Source organism: Mirounga angustirostris, unplaced genomic scaffold (genome assembly GCF_029215605.1).
Source record: "Mirounga angustirostris isolate CCGP_5_RB_7025 unplaced genomic scaffold, mMirAng1.0.hap1 SCAF_2, whole genome shotgun sequence".
NCBI classification, from domain to species: Eukaryota; Metazoa; Chordata; class Mammalia; order Carnivora; family Phocidae; genus Mirounga; species Mirounga angustirostris.
Window position 1 is genome coordinate 162,912,668 of NW_026991710.1, and position 14,918 is coordinate 162,927,585.

At 44.7% G+C, this 14,918-nt stretch overlaps 1 protein-coding gene across 2 annotated transcripts in view; it reads right to left on the reverse strand.

Moving 5' to 3' along the window:
• CSGALNACT1 (chondroitin sulfate N-acetylgalactosaminyltransferase 1) overlaps positions 1 to 5,912 on the reverse strand; it is a 343,648-nt gene extending 337,736 nt beyond the window's left edge. The window contains exon 1 of one of the 2 annotated variants that reach the window (XM_045879960.3): positions 5,763 to 5,912. The gene's annotated coding sequence lies outside the window, so the exon portion shown is untranslated. The remainder of the gene's footprint in view (positions 1 to 5,762) is intronic. The other variant, XM_054508640.2, reaches the window with a different exon arrangement.
• Positions 5,913 to 14,918: the final 9,006 nt, after the last annotated feature.

A 14,918-nucleotide genomic window follows, 5' to 3' on the forward strand; every position in this document is an offset into this window, starting at 1 on the left:
TTGCTAACCCTTGGAATACTAACATGTTTTCTGGACTGCCAAGGCAGTGAGTACTCATGCCAGAAAAGATAGCACAGAGGGTTTTTTTAAGTTTTTATTTAAATTCCAGTTAACATACGGTGTAATATTAGTTTCAGGTGTACAATATGGTGATTCAACACTTCCATACATCACCCTGTGCTCATCTCAGCAAGTACCCTCCTTATTCCCCATCACCTTTCTCATCCATCCCCCCACACACCTCCCCTCTGGTAACCAGCAGTGTGTTCTCTAGAGTTAAGAGTCTGTTTCCTGGTTTACCTATCTTTTTTTCCCTTTGCTCATTTGTTTTGTTTCTTAAATTCCATGGTATGGTATTTGTCTTTCTCTGACTTATTTCACTTAGCATAACACTCTCTAGCTCCATCCATGTCATGGCAAATGTGAATGGCAAGATTTCATTCTTTTTTATAGTTGGGTGATATTCCATTATCATGCATGCGTGCACACACACACATCTTCTTTATCCATTCATCAGTGGATGGACACTTGGGCTGTTTCCATAATTTGGCTGTTGTGGATAATGGTGCTATAAATATTGAGGTGCATATAGCCCTTTGAATTAGTATTTTTGTATTTGGGTAAATATCTGGTAGCGTGATTGCTGGATCGTAGGATAACTCTACGTTTAACTTGTTGAGGAACCTCCATACTGTTTCCCAGAGTGGCTGCACCAGCTTGCATTCCCGCCAACAGGGCAAAGGGCTCCCATTTCTCCGCATTCTCTAAGACGGCACAGAGGTTAGGAGCTCAAGTCGTAGAGCCAGGCGTGGCAGATGTGAACTCAAGGCCCAGGCACAGAACCCACAAACTGACCCGGGGCAAGTAAGACACCCTCTAAACCTTAGTCTTCTCATCCGTCAACGGCAAATACTAATAGCACATGCTTCCTGAAGTAGTTGTGCTGATTCAGTGAATGACTCATGGCCCACACTTAGCATAGCAGCTGCTCTGTGGGTAAGTGGCCCTGAGTGTTAGCCATTTTCATCACCTGAGGAGAACTATAATGGAAGTGCGACAAGAAACCTGAAATTAATCACCTTCACAAATGTTATTACAAGCACTAAATTCACCTGGATCATCTGTTCCAGATGATTGCGGTGAAAACGATCTACCCTGAAAGCAATACCATCAGTACTACAAAAATAGTAACAATAACCACCAACAGCGATATTTACTATGTGCCAGGCACTGTTCTAACCACTTTCCCAGACAAGAGCATCACACACAGCTGTGTAGCTGATGCCACACAAGAGCACCCAGCAGGAGGTGAGTGGGGCTGAAGTTCAGTCCACTCTCAGTTTACCGTGCCATGTACCCTGGCATGGCGTGGTCCACCACAAAGGGGCACCCCGTGGGCTGGCAGCAGCTCTGTTTACATGCATTAACTGATGCATTAAATTTGGCAAATTTCTAACAAATGGGAGACAGAAGTAGAAAGTTACTTTTGAGAGTACCCACGACCCAAGTCAAAGACCATCATTTCAGTAATTGCATTAACAGAGTAGATGAGTAAACCCCAAGTCACCAGCGAACAACACGTATTATTAAGCTGCACAGCCATGTGCCACGTGGGAACATGAAAATAAGGCAGGCCCTGGTGTTGGGTGGAAATAGACAATTCCCATCCACCTCCTCCCCACCTCCTGCTTCCTTCTTCCTACATCAACTCAAATGTCCCTGTGTGTGATAATGAAACAAAGCATCATACTTGACCCCCAGATAACCAAATGTTACATTTTGCATTGTCTAAAAACAACAAAAAGTATCTGTGTGGCAAGGTAATATTTTGCTAAGTGATAGGTTCCAAACACTCCACTGCAAACTCTAGCAAACAGTTACCATTTCTGTCCCTCCAGGAGGCACCTCCCCAACGGAGTTTCCTAAAAATGACTCCCAGGTATAAAGACATTCATTTCCTGCCACCTCAAGCATCTGTAATCTCGGTCAGCTCAGGGGCTCTTGCCCAAGCTAAAAGCCCTCATCCTGCATATAGCTCTATACCTCTCACTGTGGCTTAGACCCTGCATCAGCCCGGGAGGGAGAGACAGGGGGACACCACACCCTTACAGGCTGGATGTGTGAGGGTGAAAACAATACTCTTCCAGTTCCAGAGAAGCATCAGTTTATGCAGACAGGATCTGTTTTAACTTTTTTATATGCTCAGAATCCTAAAATAATCCAAACATTTTATATACTCAGAATCCTAAAAATAATCCAAACATCTTTCACTTAATCAAAGAAAAGTGATAATAAAAATTATCTCTGACCTTTACACAAAAGTTATTCCCCTTACTCAGTTCCCTAAAGAGTCCAAATCTAGACCATGGAAGAAAAACAGTGAAAAACAGATTGCTTTGTTTTAAAATCCCACCATGTAAAAATCAGAATTGGATGCCTGATCATTTTTTGAACTCAGAGGCATTCTGCCAAGAGAAGAAACCCCTTGATAAGAATTTGGGCCTACAATGCAATGCTCTGATCTCTTTTCTCAATGTTGTTAATTTTACTTTAAAGACTGATGGTGTTTAGTTTGCCACTATAATTAAATTTCACAGAAAACCTGGAATTTTCTCTTACTCATTTGTAAACAATATGGCAATATTTTTAGTAATAATGTGTGCTTACATATATTGTAATTTTTCCACCAAATAGCAAATTACATCTGACAAAAACACCAACACACCTTTGAGTTGTTCAACAGTCCCAATGACTAACTTCATTCAAATTAGAATTTTGAAGTAAGAGGTCTTTTCAAAAACTCACAGAAAAGTACCTTTCAATGACGCATCTTGGAATGCAATGAAACATATTTCTTAAAGTTGGAATTTAACGTGGTCCTCTTTTAAAAGAAAGAAAGGAGAGAGAGAGGGGGAGGGAGGGAGGGGGGAAAGGAGGGAGGGACACCAGAAGCTTCTACTACCAGGATAACATTCCTTGAGAAACAACTTGTATTACTGTTAGTGCTACAAGTACCTATGTAGGAAATAAAGCAATTTTTAAAACATTAAAACATAAAAAATAAGCCTCACCAGAGACATACCTAAAAACTTGGATACTATAACAAAATCATATATTTGCCTTATTACTTTTTTAAAAAATCATATATTTGAATATAAGGATGTGCAAATTAAAAAGCCCATCCTTAAATCTCCTTTAAACCTCTGAAGTGATTCTAAAACGGTACCGAATCCATCATTTAAGACGGCTTTCACTTATTTTTAGGTCTTTGGTAATGCTTTTCACACAGGGTTGCCCTTTTGTAATAAAGGATTCCATGTCAAGGACCAAGGAAGTTTAATTCCTTTGCTACCTTAAAGGACAGCATAATGGCCATAAACACCCGCCCAGGGTGATACACTATGCAGAGGAGGCCCCTAGTGGTGAAGCTGCTGCTCCAACTTGGCTTTAGACATTTTCTAAGACGGCTTTATCACGAGGGCAGAATGAATAGGTAATACAGTCTACCTGAGCTTTGCTTCTTTAATAACCTCTATTAGCCCTAATATAATAGGGCCATCATTTAGAATCCCAAGGTCCTTTCATCAGGAATTTATATATATAAAAAGGATGGGACCTGAGGAATAATTTCATTACCTTCTCCATTTAAATCAACAAATACTTATGAGGCCCTTACACACTGCTAGGCACTGAGCTGGGCATGGAGGCAGGGTAAACAGGAGAGATGAGCACCCTCATAGAGTTTCCTGTTATTTCTTTTCAACGTAATCATATTAGTTAAGGACAGAGATAGAGAAACTGGGAAGTACAATTCACCACCTTATGACCTTGTAATGCGTTCTTACCAACAGGAAAAACCTGAAAACCTGAAGTATTGCCCACCCCCACCGTCGAAGGGTCAGCTCCTCACTTTCAGTATATACAGGGCAGCATCTGAGGTTCATCAACAAAATGAGGTTGAATGAATGAACGAGTGGAAAATAAGATGGCACAGGATTTTTAAATTAAAAAAAAGACTGTTGAAACATTCCAGAGTTGAGGATTCCTGAAAATAAAGGAAGACAAAGGCAAGAGACAACATTTACGAAGTACTTAGCATGCTCCAAGCACTGGGATAAGTTCCTAAATGTTACTTCATTCTGCCTAATACCTCCATAACGTGAGGAATATTATTGGCATTTTACGAAATAGGAGACTATCTCTGGGAAAGGGTAAGTGACTTGCCCAAGGTTATACATTTGATAAACGGGAGAGGCTGCTTGGAGCCCAGGTACCTGGGATGGCAAAGCAAATGTTTGCTTCACTGTAAACTGGTGAATCCCAAAGTTTGAGATTTTCCTTTGAACCCCATTAATACAGCCTGCAAGCAGACGGACGAGATTTGGAACACAAAGATTAACAAAATTAAGGCATTTCAATACCGTATAATTTAGAGAACATATAGTATGGTAATTCAATGTAGAGGAATTATTAAATATTTAGGTATGGCCCATCTCTTGCTTTCCAGGAACTGACATTCCCTGGGAACACACCACAGGATCTCATACTCTATTAAGCACTATTACACGTGTTCGAGGCACTATTTATGACTAAGGCTTTGGTTTTTTTCCTATATGCTTCTATTTCCAAGTTTGAAAGACTTTTCTCCTTCCAATTAGCAACATGACAGCACTGCCCAGGGCTTATTAATGCTCACGGTGCAAGTAATACTCCACGAATTATGACTGCCTCGTATGAACAATGTTAACAAAATCCAAGAAATCCGGTAGAATTAAATTTAAATTTCTAGTAAAAAGATGTGAGAGCAGTTAATTATCTTTATTACCTAGACCTATCTAACGACATTTAAGTAAAAACCACTCCAAGGAGCCACTCTTGCATTTATTCGTGTTTCCCAAGCCTCACTGTTCGGGCATGTACAGTGCTGTTAAAATCTCTCCCTCTCCCATCGCTCTTTCTCCGCACGTCGATGGAAAGGTAACTTCAAAATCACTGACGGTAGTGCAGGTGCAGGAAGTGTCGCGGAGACAACAGCTTCGCCTTCTCTTTGTACAGTTTTCCTCCTCCTCCCGGCGCTTCAAAACCCTCACCCCCAGACCATGCCCTCGAAAGAAAGGCTTCTCTCTACTGACAGCACAAAACTCTCGCTCGGGGCGCCCTGCGGACCGCGCTCACCCTCGGACACAAGCCCGCCGGCCCCGGTCCAAGGCAGGCGAGCACGCTGCCCACCGGCCGCCCTCGGCACGCCCCCTCCACCCTCTCCAGCCCAGCAAAAATAATACACCAACGCCAGCAAAGTAGTCACGCGGGCACGTGTGAGCCTACTTTTTCAGTACGTGTTGGAGAAAGCAAGTAAACAGTCAAAGGCCACGAGAAAGGGTGGCAAAGCCAAAGTGACCGCCGGCACACAGCGGCCGCCGACCGTCCCCGGCGGCCAGCTCCGCGTCCTCGCGCGTCCACCTGAACGCGCCGCGCCCTCCGCCGGGCCGAGCCGCCCGGCCCCAGCCCCCGCCTCCGCGCCGAGCCCCCTCCCCGCCGGCGCCCGCAGCCCCCCACCCCCACCCCCGCACCCCCGCACCCCCGCGGACGGCGGACGGCGGGAGGCGGGGCGCTGCACCGTGTCCCCCGCGGCACCAGCCGCCCCGGGGTCGCGGGCTGGGCAGCGCGAGGAAGCCGCGCGGAGCTGCGCGGACCCGCGAGCCGCACCGACGCCCCCGCGCGGCGCACCACACCCGGGGGCCCCGGCAGGGGACCCGACTCACCCCGAGGCGCCCTCCGGGCTGCCCGGCCGGCCCCCGCTGCTCCCGCCGCCGCCGAACTTTCCCTCCTGCGCGGCCGCCGCGGGCTCGGCTCCACCTCCCGCTCCGGCAGCCGCGGAGCCTCCAGGGCCCCGGGGGGCGGGGAGCGGCGGTGGCGGCGGCGGGCGGGCTGAACCTCCGCCAAGCCCCAGCGCCCCGCCGCCGGGTGGGAGCCCGCGGGCCGCGAGCCCGCGCTGCAGCCGCCCGGCGGGGGTCGCGCTTGGCTGCGACCCGCTTCCCCCGCCGTCCCTCAGCAGTGCGTCCCTCCGCCCCGTTGGAGAGGGGCGCCCTGGCGGGAGCCTGGCCCCTCTCTGCAGGGGGCACGCCCGGACACCCGGGGTCCCCTGGCAGGTGACTGGCCCTGAGGTCTGGAGGAGCTGAGGGAAGGGGCCCGGACACTGCGGCGCGGCCGGTACCCCCGAGGAGGGGCGGTCGGGTGCCTTTCGACAAGTTTTTGGTACTCCCTCTTTCTGGACAGAGTTCCCCACGCCCCTCCCTCTGTTTCCCTTGCCATCACGGGGCCGCCTTCCCCTCCCTGGGCCGGCTGACTTACCAAAACTTTGTAAATTGGACTTCGGAGCATTAACCCTGTAGTCGGTGTCTTTGCGGCCCCCGTCAGTTATAACGTCTTCACTAGAGAACCTTTATTGACAGCGAAGGTCAGAAACCCTTTGGCTCTGAGACCCCACCACTGTGGAGAAGTGATTCTGTAGGGACCCCTGATGGCCACTGAGAGGCCTAGGAGAGGAAGGGGGAGAAGGATGGAAGTCAGCAAGTGGGCTATTGAGTAAGAAAAGCCCCTCACGCACACGCATACGCACACGCACACACCCTCTGGGGCCACAGGTGCCTTTTATTTGTAAGTGTTCCAGCACTTCTCTGGGGAGAGGGAGTTTGGGGGTATTATGTTCCCCAATTCTCAATACAATGGAGGAGACTCAGGAGGAATCAGCTGAAAGAGGTCATCTCTCCACTTAAAGATGCAACTTGCAGAGTCCCCCTGGCTGAGCCATAGAAGAACCAGAGCTAGAAACCAGTCCTAGGACTCCTGGTGCAGTGCTCCTTCCACTACCTGACCAGCAGAAGGCTCAAAGCCCCCATATGGGAGGTTTCCAGGTACCAGACTTTATGTGGGCACAGGGTAGTGGTCCTGGAGGCAATAAGCAGTCCTCAAGCAACCAGCAAGCACTTACTTACCTACAAGAAGCATCCCTGAAGCAAGCCTTGCTTCCTACCAGGACTCCCTAACACACCAGGCTCATCCTTCTTCCAACGCATGCTGCCCTGGTACTTTAGGTGGCTCTGTACCAACCCCACACCCCTGAGTGGGCTAATCACCCTTGTGACATAAGGCCCCCACAGCAATTCAACTGGGATTTCAGAAAGAAGAAGCAACAGGTATGTATCAAATGAATGAAAAATACAGTGTCTGTCCTGTTACTGCCCCCAAAATGTGGCAAGGTTATGAAGTCATAAGTAAATGGTTAATTTAGCATCCACATATATGTAGGTACAAGTCATTGGCCAAGCCTCCTCCATACACTGTTCTCACAGCAACCTCATGAGGCAAATCATATGACAACCCCCGATGTGCAGATGGAGGGGCCACATGGAGGTTACAGTTAGTGGTGAGTTGTGCAAAGGTCAGAGCCTGCACAATCAAGCCCTCTGGGTAATCAGGTAACCCCTTCAGAGCCTTTCCAGATGTCACGAACACATTCCCACACCTTCACGTATTGATAGGCAGGTTGTTAAAGCATCAATTTTCTTTCCTCCTTTTCTTCCAACTGTCTGTTCAGTGATGGCTCCAGAATCTCTATTTAATAGGGCTTAAGGGAGGAATCTGGTCCGGAAGATGGGCCAAAGATTTGAGTAAGGGCTGCTATGCTGGCACACTCATAGGCTCAGATTCTAGGTTTGCATGGACTGCTTGGGAAAGGAGGAAGAAGCAACCGTCTCTGTTCTTGTCATCACTTCAGGATTAATTACATTTCCTTTCACGGCACATAACTTACTTGTAAAGGTACCTGAAGAGGTTTTCCAAATATATCAGCACAGCAATATACATATCAATACGTATCAGTATATGTCTACATATCAAAAGTCATCAGGCCAATGCTAGCTAAGCGTTTGATGCCTCTAGGTACATCCTGACAATAATTAGTACATCAAAAAATAAGGTAGTTGAAAAGTGATAAAACTACAAAATTAAGAGCATAATGTGAGAAAAGATACATTTTTCTGGGGGCACCGGTGGCTCGTCGGTTGGGCATCCAACTTGTGATTTTGGCTCGGGTTGTGATCTCAGGGTCGTGGGAGGGAGCCCAGGGTCAGGCTCCACGTTCAGAGGGGAGTCTGCTTAGGATTCTCCCTCTCCCTCTTCCCCCCTACACTCCCGTGGGTGCTCTCTCTCTCTCTCTCTCTCAAATAAATCTTTAAAAAAATAAATAATTTAAAGATACATTTTTCTGGAAATACTAGAAAAGTAAATATTATTTCAATTATTATGAAGGGGCTTTTGGGGGAGTCACTATTATGAAGCAGGGTCAGTCAGTCACCCTTAGTCTTCATCATTAGCAGAAACAGCACTGAATGAGGGAAAAGGCCAACCAGCTTGCCTCTGCAGCTCCCATCCTATAATGACACCTCACAGAATTGGTGTTACCAGTAGAAAGAGGGGTTCCTTTAGACTTCAAAGACCAACTGACCAGAATAAATAGGTTGAACGCCAGACCTAGATGTTAAAAACCAATTTATAAGAGCGAATTAAAAAAAAAGGTTTTCTACATGGATTTTAGCTTTTAGCTGCAGTATTCTTATGTAAATGTTTTTATAAGCATAATGATTTAGGAATCAGAATATGTTATTGGAATTTCCAAGCATATTATAAAGGCACTTCCACCTTCATATTGTGCTAGTAATGTGGTAACAATACAGAAATATATAGAAAGTTCTGTAAATAGGTAAGATTATGATGCTGGACTGATTTTATCCCCTTGGGGGAAAAACTAGTCCATATAAAAATATATTATAAAACAATACATAAGATGTCAAACTTTTACATTTATAAAATGCAAAAAATATATATAATATGTAATTTGTTTTAAATATATACTGCATAAAATATTAAATTTTAAGTACAAAAATATTTCACAGTTCGAGGTCAGACTTAACCTCACCAGGAACCTTGAGAACCTTGACCCAGAGCCATCCAGGAGCTGAAAGAGCAGTTGTAAAGCTTATTCATTAAAACTCAATTACTTTACTTTCTAAGAGAAGCTCTCAGGCAGTCACTCAAGCCGTGTTGACTCTTACTTTAAATAGCTCTAATAATCAGGGTTATCTGATTTCTTAGATCACAGCAAATGTGCTGTGTAGTCAGAGGTAGCTCATTAGATGGGAGAGGTGTGTTGTACTCAAAGCCTAAAAACTGGCCAGATGGCGCTACTGTGAGTGGTGAGTCATTGAGATAGAATCTAATTATATTCTAGAGTCTACTTTAGAAATCTTGAAAATATGCAATGCATTTCCAACTACGTTTTCATTTAAAATGAGTAAAATAAATAATGTGTGACCCAAAAAGGCAAATTTTGTTTTTCTAGAAAAAAAAATCACACGTGTTGAAGACCTCATTCCATAAACACTGTTACTCAAACACCGTGGGGCCCCATTAAAATCTGTTGACTGAATCAGGGATGATTTTCACTTCTTTCGCACGTTTTACATTCACATCTTTAGATATACACATCAAAATCAATGAGTTGATTCATAATATTTTCAATCTCACATGCTCCGTTATCCTTGGGGTCAGTGCAGGAGCAGAGCTAGAAGGCCTGCTCTCCTCAGGGCGCCCCTCCCAAGCTGTCTTCTCCAAATGGCAGACAAGTGAGGCCGTTCCTGGGCTAATGCTGTCCACAGTGTAACAGATCTCACAGGAAAGTCATCTCAGTCACAGGTGCTTCACAGGTTGACTTTTCCATTCTCCTTCTGTGCACTCAGCATTTCCACACCCCCATCTCTAGAAGAAAACAAAAGGGTTACAGAAGGAACTGCAGAAAAACCCAAGCAGGGAATCACCAGAGACTCGGCCACATCTGGTCCACATCCACCTGACATCAAATCCAGATACCTAAACACAGAGCAGCTCAAAACCGTGTCCCTTCTTTCTACGGTAGTTGCACTAAGTCACCCATGTGCAGATCAAGCTTATGCATGCCTTTCTTTTTGAAAGCCAGAAATACTCAAACATGTCGCTTGGATGACTCAAATCTCCGTGGCTTTCACTACAGCTTGAATTTTTTAACCCTGATGGATAGACTATTTTCAATTATTATTGTATTTCTTTCCAAGCATTATTAGCATCTTCAAAAAAAAAAAAAATAGATCATTTAATGGGGCATCTGGCTGGCTCAGTCCGTGGAATGTGCAACTCTTGATCTCAGGGTTGTGAGTTTGAGCCTCGCATTGGGTGTAGAGATTACTTAAAAAAATAAAATCTTTAAAAAAAAATAGACCGTTTATCTTTTAAGTCAATATCTGCAAAGTCCTGTCCTACCTCCAGGCCTCACTCTGTGCCCTTTCACTGCTACAGATATACATTGTGACAATACAGTCCGTTAATAAAAGAATCTGTTTCAACAACACACACTGTTGTAAGAATCTCTATTGCAGACAGCAGAAATAGGATATATAAAGATGTTCTCAGGGATATCAGGAATATGGCCTGGCCACAGGAAGGGCAAGTATAGTTAAATCAATAGGTCCAAACATAAGAAATACCTACAGGAGAAGCAACAAGTAGGATACCCACCAAAAGTGAAAAAGACATGGAAAGGCAATGATGATGATGTGGAAAACAAGCTGTACCAACTTCAGAAACAAGAATATTTCCTTTTTTTTTTAAAGATTTTATTTGAGAGAGAGAGAGTGAGCCAGCACAGGCAGGGGGGAAGGGCAGAGGGAAAGGGAGAAGCGGGCTCCCTGCTGAGCAGGACCCTGGGATCATGACCTGAGCCAAAGGCAGACGCTTAACCGACTGAGCCCCTCAGCTGCCCCTCCTTTTCTTTTTTTCTCACGTGTATCTAAAACCTGTGTACACAGGGATTCATTTTATATGACCATACACATGTGCATCTGAGGGCAAACTTTGCCTTCAAACCAGATGATACCAGTGTCGCTTTCCTTGCCGTATGAGACATATTTGGCTTTCTTGTAAACACAGCCAGAAAGTGGTTTAGTCAAATCATTATTCCTCTGATACCAGTAAGTGAGGCAGTTAGTGTGTGCCAGGCACCATGGAAACTACAAAAATGATTAAGCCTAGTCCTTAACCTCAAGGAACCCAAAATCTAGTAGGAAAGACCAAACACAATATTATAGGAATTCAAAGGAGGGAAAGAGAGAGAGAGAGACCCCCGAGGTTCCCGTGGATGGCTTCATGTTAGAAGTAGCTTTTCAGGGCGCCTGGGTGGCTCAGTCGTTAAGCATCTGCCTTCGGCTCAGGTCATGGTCCCAGGATCCTGGGATCGAGCCCCGCGTCGGGCTCCCTGCTCGGCGGGAAGCCTGCTTCTCCCTCTCCCGCTCCCCCTGCTTGTGTTCCCTCTCTTGCTGTCTCTCTCTCAGTCAAATAAATAAATAAAATCTTAAAAAAAAAAAAAAAAAAAAGAAGTAGCTTTTCAGACAGCTCCGGAACGATGAATAGGATTTTGACGGGCAGAGAAAATAGGAGAGTAGCCAAGAAATAATGCCTGACCAGTGAAGCAGAGATGGGAAAGCACTGCGCATGTCCGAAAATGGCGGCCCACGGTGGCCCGAACACAGGCAACATTTAGGGAAAAAGGTCAAAGTCTAAAAGTGGCCTGAGTCGGTCAAGATGATGGAGGACTTTGAATGCCACAGAAGGAATTTAGCATGTGAATGTTCGTGAGATGGGAATGTGTGTATGTGAACAGACACTGTTAGTTACCTAATCGACAGGCTTTCCTGCTAGCTGGAAGAACTCTTGATTATTCAGAGCCCACCTCTGAGAAGTCCTGCGTGAGGCCCTCAAGGGAGGTCAACATGCCCCCGGCTCTGGGTGGGGGTGTGGGGATGAGTTATGGTTGGTTTAAGCAAACAGGAAAATCAGTGTGAAAAATGGCTAAGCTTATGGCACCTGTGGGATAGCCCAGGAGAGAGGAGCGGCTATCAATCAGCAATAGCAATCTGGAACTCAAGACAGGCTAAGACCAGAAATAACAGAGAGAATAGGGAGAATAGGGAGTCTTCCACAGACAAAACAGAATCATCTACATGAGAATGAAAAGAACAACTAGTGAAAGTACATAAAATGAAAGAAGTTGCAGAGAGCACAGTGCAGGGAAACATTAGAATTAATCGGCCAAGAAAGGATGTTCTATAAAGAAAACTAGGAAGGAATGGTGACAAGGATAGGAGAATCAGGAGGTGTCTTTGGAGCCAGAGACCTTCAAGAGGCAGGTGACAGTCACAAGTGTAAAGTCCTATAGCACCTACTAGGTTTGTTAAGAAGTTACTTTAGCTGTAGATGAGCCATGATAATTATTTTAAAAACCCAACAGAAAAGGTATATATACCCACAATGGGACAGCATCAGCTAACTAAATATTGTTTCCCTGTTTTCTACTAGAATCATATAAAATCTGTATGGTTACACTGACATTTTACAATGGACCCAAGTCGCTTTGCTGTTGATGACTTTGTAGGACTTACTAGGATGCAAATGGTGACCCTGTCACCGTGCACAGAGTATCCAGCATATCATCAACCTTGGCCTAGAAAACAATAGCCAGAAACCAGGAACAGTGTATAAGTGCCTACATGCTCACTTGTCCTGATTGGCTTTTAGCATTACAAACATATCAGTAATTCAAGCAATAAGGTAAATTTATTATCCCTTTAATAATGGTGTATCTTTGGTTCAAATAGGGATGGACCAGAGATGAAATTTTTTTAAAAAATAATGTGACTACAAATTAAAAAATCATTTTTGTTATAGGGTCTCGGGCCCTTTAATCTGCAGACCCAGCTGTGTCTAACCCCGTTTGTCCTAAATAAATATGGCCTCACCATATTTAGGATCCACGGCCCCAACATGGAGTAGGGGGTGTCATTGGTCTTGCTGCCTGTCATTGGACACACACAAAGTCTGTGTCCACGGCAAGCATCTGCCTGCTGCACCCTCGCCCCTTAGCATCTTCCTTTTTCAGGAAGTATTAAGGATTGGCTTGGTTTTTTGGAGATATAAGTCCTCCTCTGAGAACAACTTCTGCTCTGAAGCCCGTCTATCCAACCTGCACCCTGATCCCTTCTTGTTTTGGTTTTTTTGTGGGTTTCTTTTTTTCAGTTTCACTTCCTCCACCTACAATACTCTTCCTTAACTGAATCCTGCTCCAACTTTGACAACTCCAACAAAATTCAGCTTAGATCTCTGCACCTGAAAAATAGTACCATCTCTGCACCCAAACGTCTGCTGTCCACTTCCACACCCTCTTATAGATACAGAAACATCACTCAGACCAACGTCTGCTGAATGCCTTTGGGCACTGTGGGAGGGACTACTAGTCAACTCTCAGAAGGACCAATTCTTCTATCTGGTTAGTTCAAATAACAACAACAACAAAAATATTACTATTATTAAGATTTTGGTTTTTATCATATTCCAGGCACTGCTATAAGCCATTTATATATTTATATACTGGCCACACCCTATGAGGAAGCTGAAACTTAGAAAGGTTATATGGTTTTCCCAAGGTCACATCGCTAGTAAGCCAGGGGGCCAAGATTCACACCCGGACCAGCTTCCTTTCCCCATGACACGCTGCTGGCTCATGTCTAGAAAATTAATAAAATCTTTCAAAACATCATAGACAGGGCAAAAATAATAAAATGTATTCTTTGTGGTGGAAAAGTTGGGAACCACTTATCTCTCCAACACTCCCCTCTGAGAACACAGTAAATTCAGAATTGGGATCTAGCCAACCTGCCTGAGTCCAGTGCTCCTCAGCTACGCTCCTTGTGTTCTCCGAACGTTTGAAATAATAACTGATTAGAGTTATCAGGAAGTGTGACAAGGTATTACAATGGAAAGTTAAACAAGATTTGAACTCATGGATCTGCTTCTGCAGTCATTTGCTTTATTCTTTTGTCACATGGTACCGTGCTTTGTACTCTGAGGTGATAATCAACGTCATTGATATATTCTCAATTCATTAAGCCAACAACTGGAGTCAGACTAAAAATGTCTACCTAACAAAATAAAGGAGGCTTTTTGTTTCTTTTCCTTGTCACAGAACAGATACTTCTCATTCCTAATTTTTTTTTTTACTAGCATCTTGGAAGACTACCAGTCCCAGGATCTATAAACAGTGCTTCCCTCCAGATAGAGCTTTTATCTCGATTGGGCAGAGAGAGGTAAACTGCTCCCTCACTGATAAAGAGCTTTTTGAAGACATTTGCTGTATATAACTTCTGCTATGTGCTGGAGAATAATGCCCAGGAATGAGGGGGCAATATTGCTTATTGTTGTATGTACAGTTCGATTTTTTTCAGAGTCATACAGTGCTCACAGATAAAATAAGAAAGCAAATAATTTGACAGTACCACACTGCAGTTGAATTTCATCAAAAGAGAACTGGGCATTTGTCCATTAACTCTTGGGTGATTCGCACAGGTCGCCTCTTTGGGGAAAGAAGAAGCTGCTAGAGCCAACTTCCTGGGAAGTCTCTCTAAAGCTGGAGCTAATCATCACTGGCAAGGCTCATCCCCCTCCAAGCCTGCCACCAAGCAACCCGCTCTGAGAAAAACTCGGAAATAACACCATATTTTGAAGTGATTAAGAAGTCGCCACACTTGCACAAGCAAGTGGTTCCTAGTCAGGGTTCCCTGTGGTCACCTCCTCGCGGAAGCCTCCTGCAGTTCTGAATTTCTTGTTACACTTCACAGGACATAAACTATGGCTGTGCCATTTTAGATGTGGGGTTTGTAAAGCCTATTGGTATAATAATAGCATACCTAGTCTTAGTTTTTGGATTGTCTTTCTCCAAAGGGACCACTCAGAGACAGATAAATCAAGGGGCTAGCCAGGCAGCTTTTTAGAGGAAC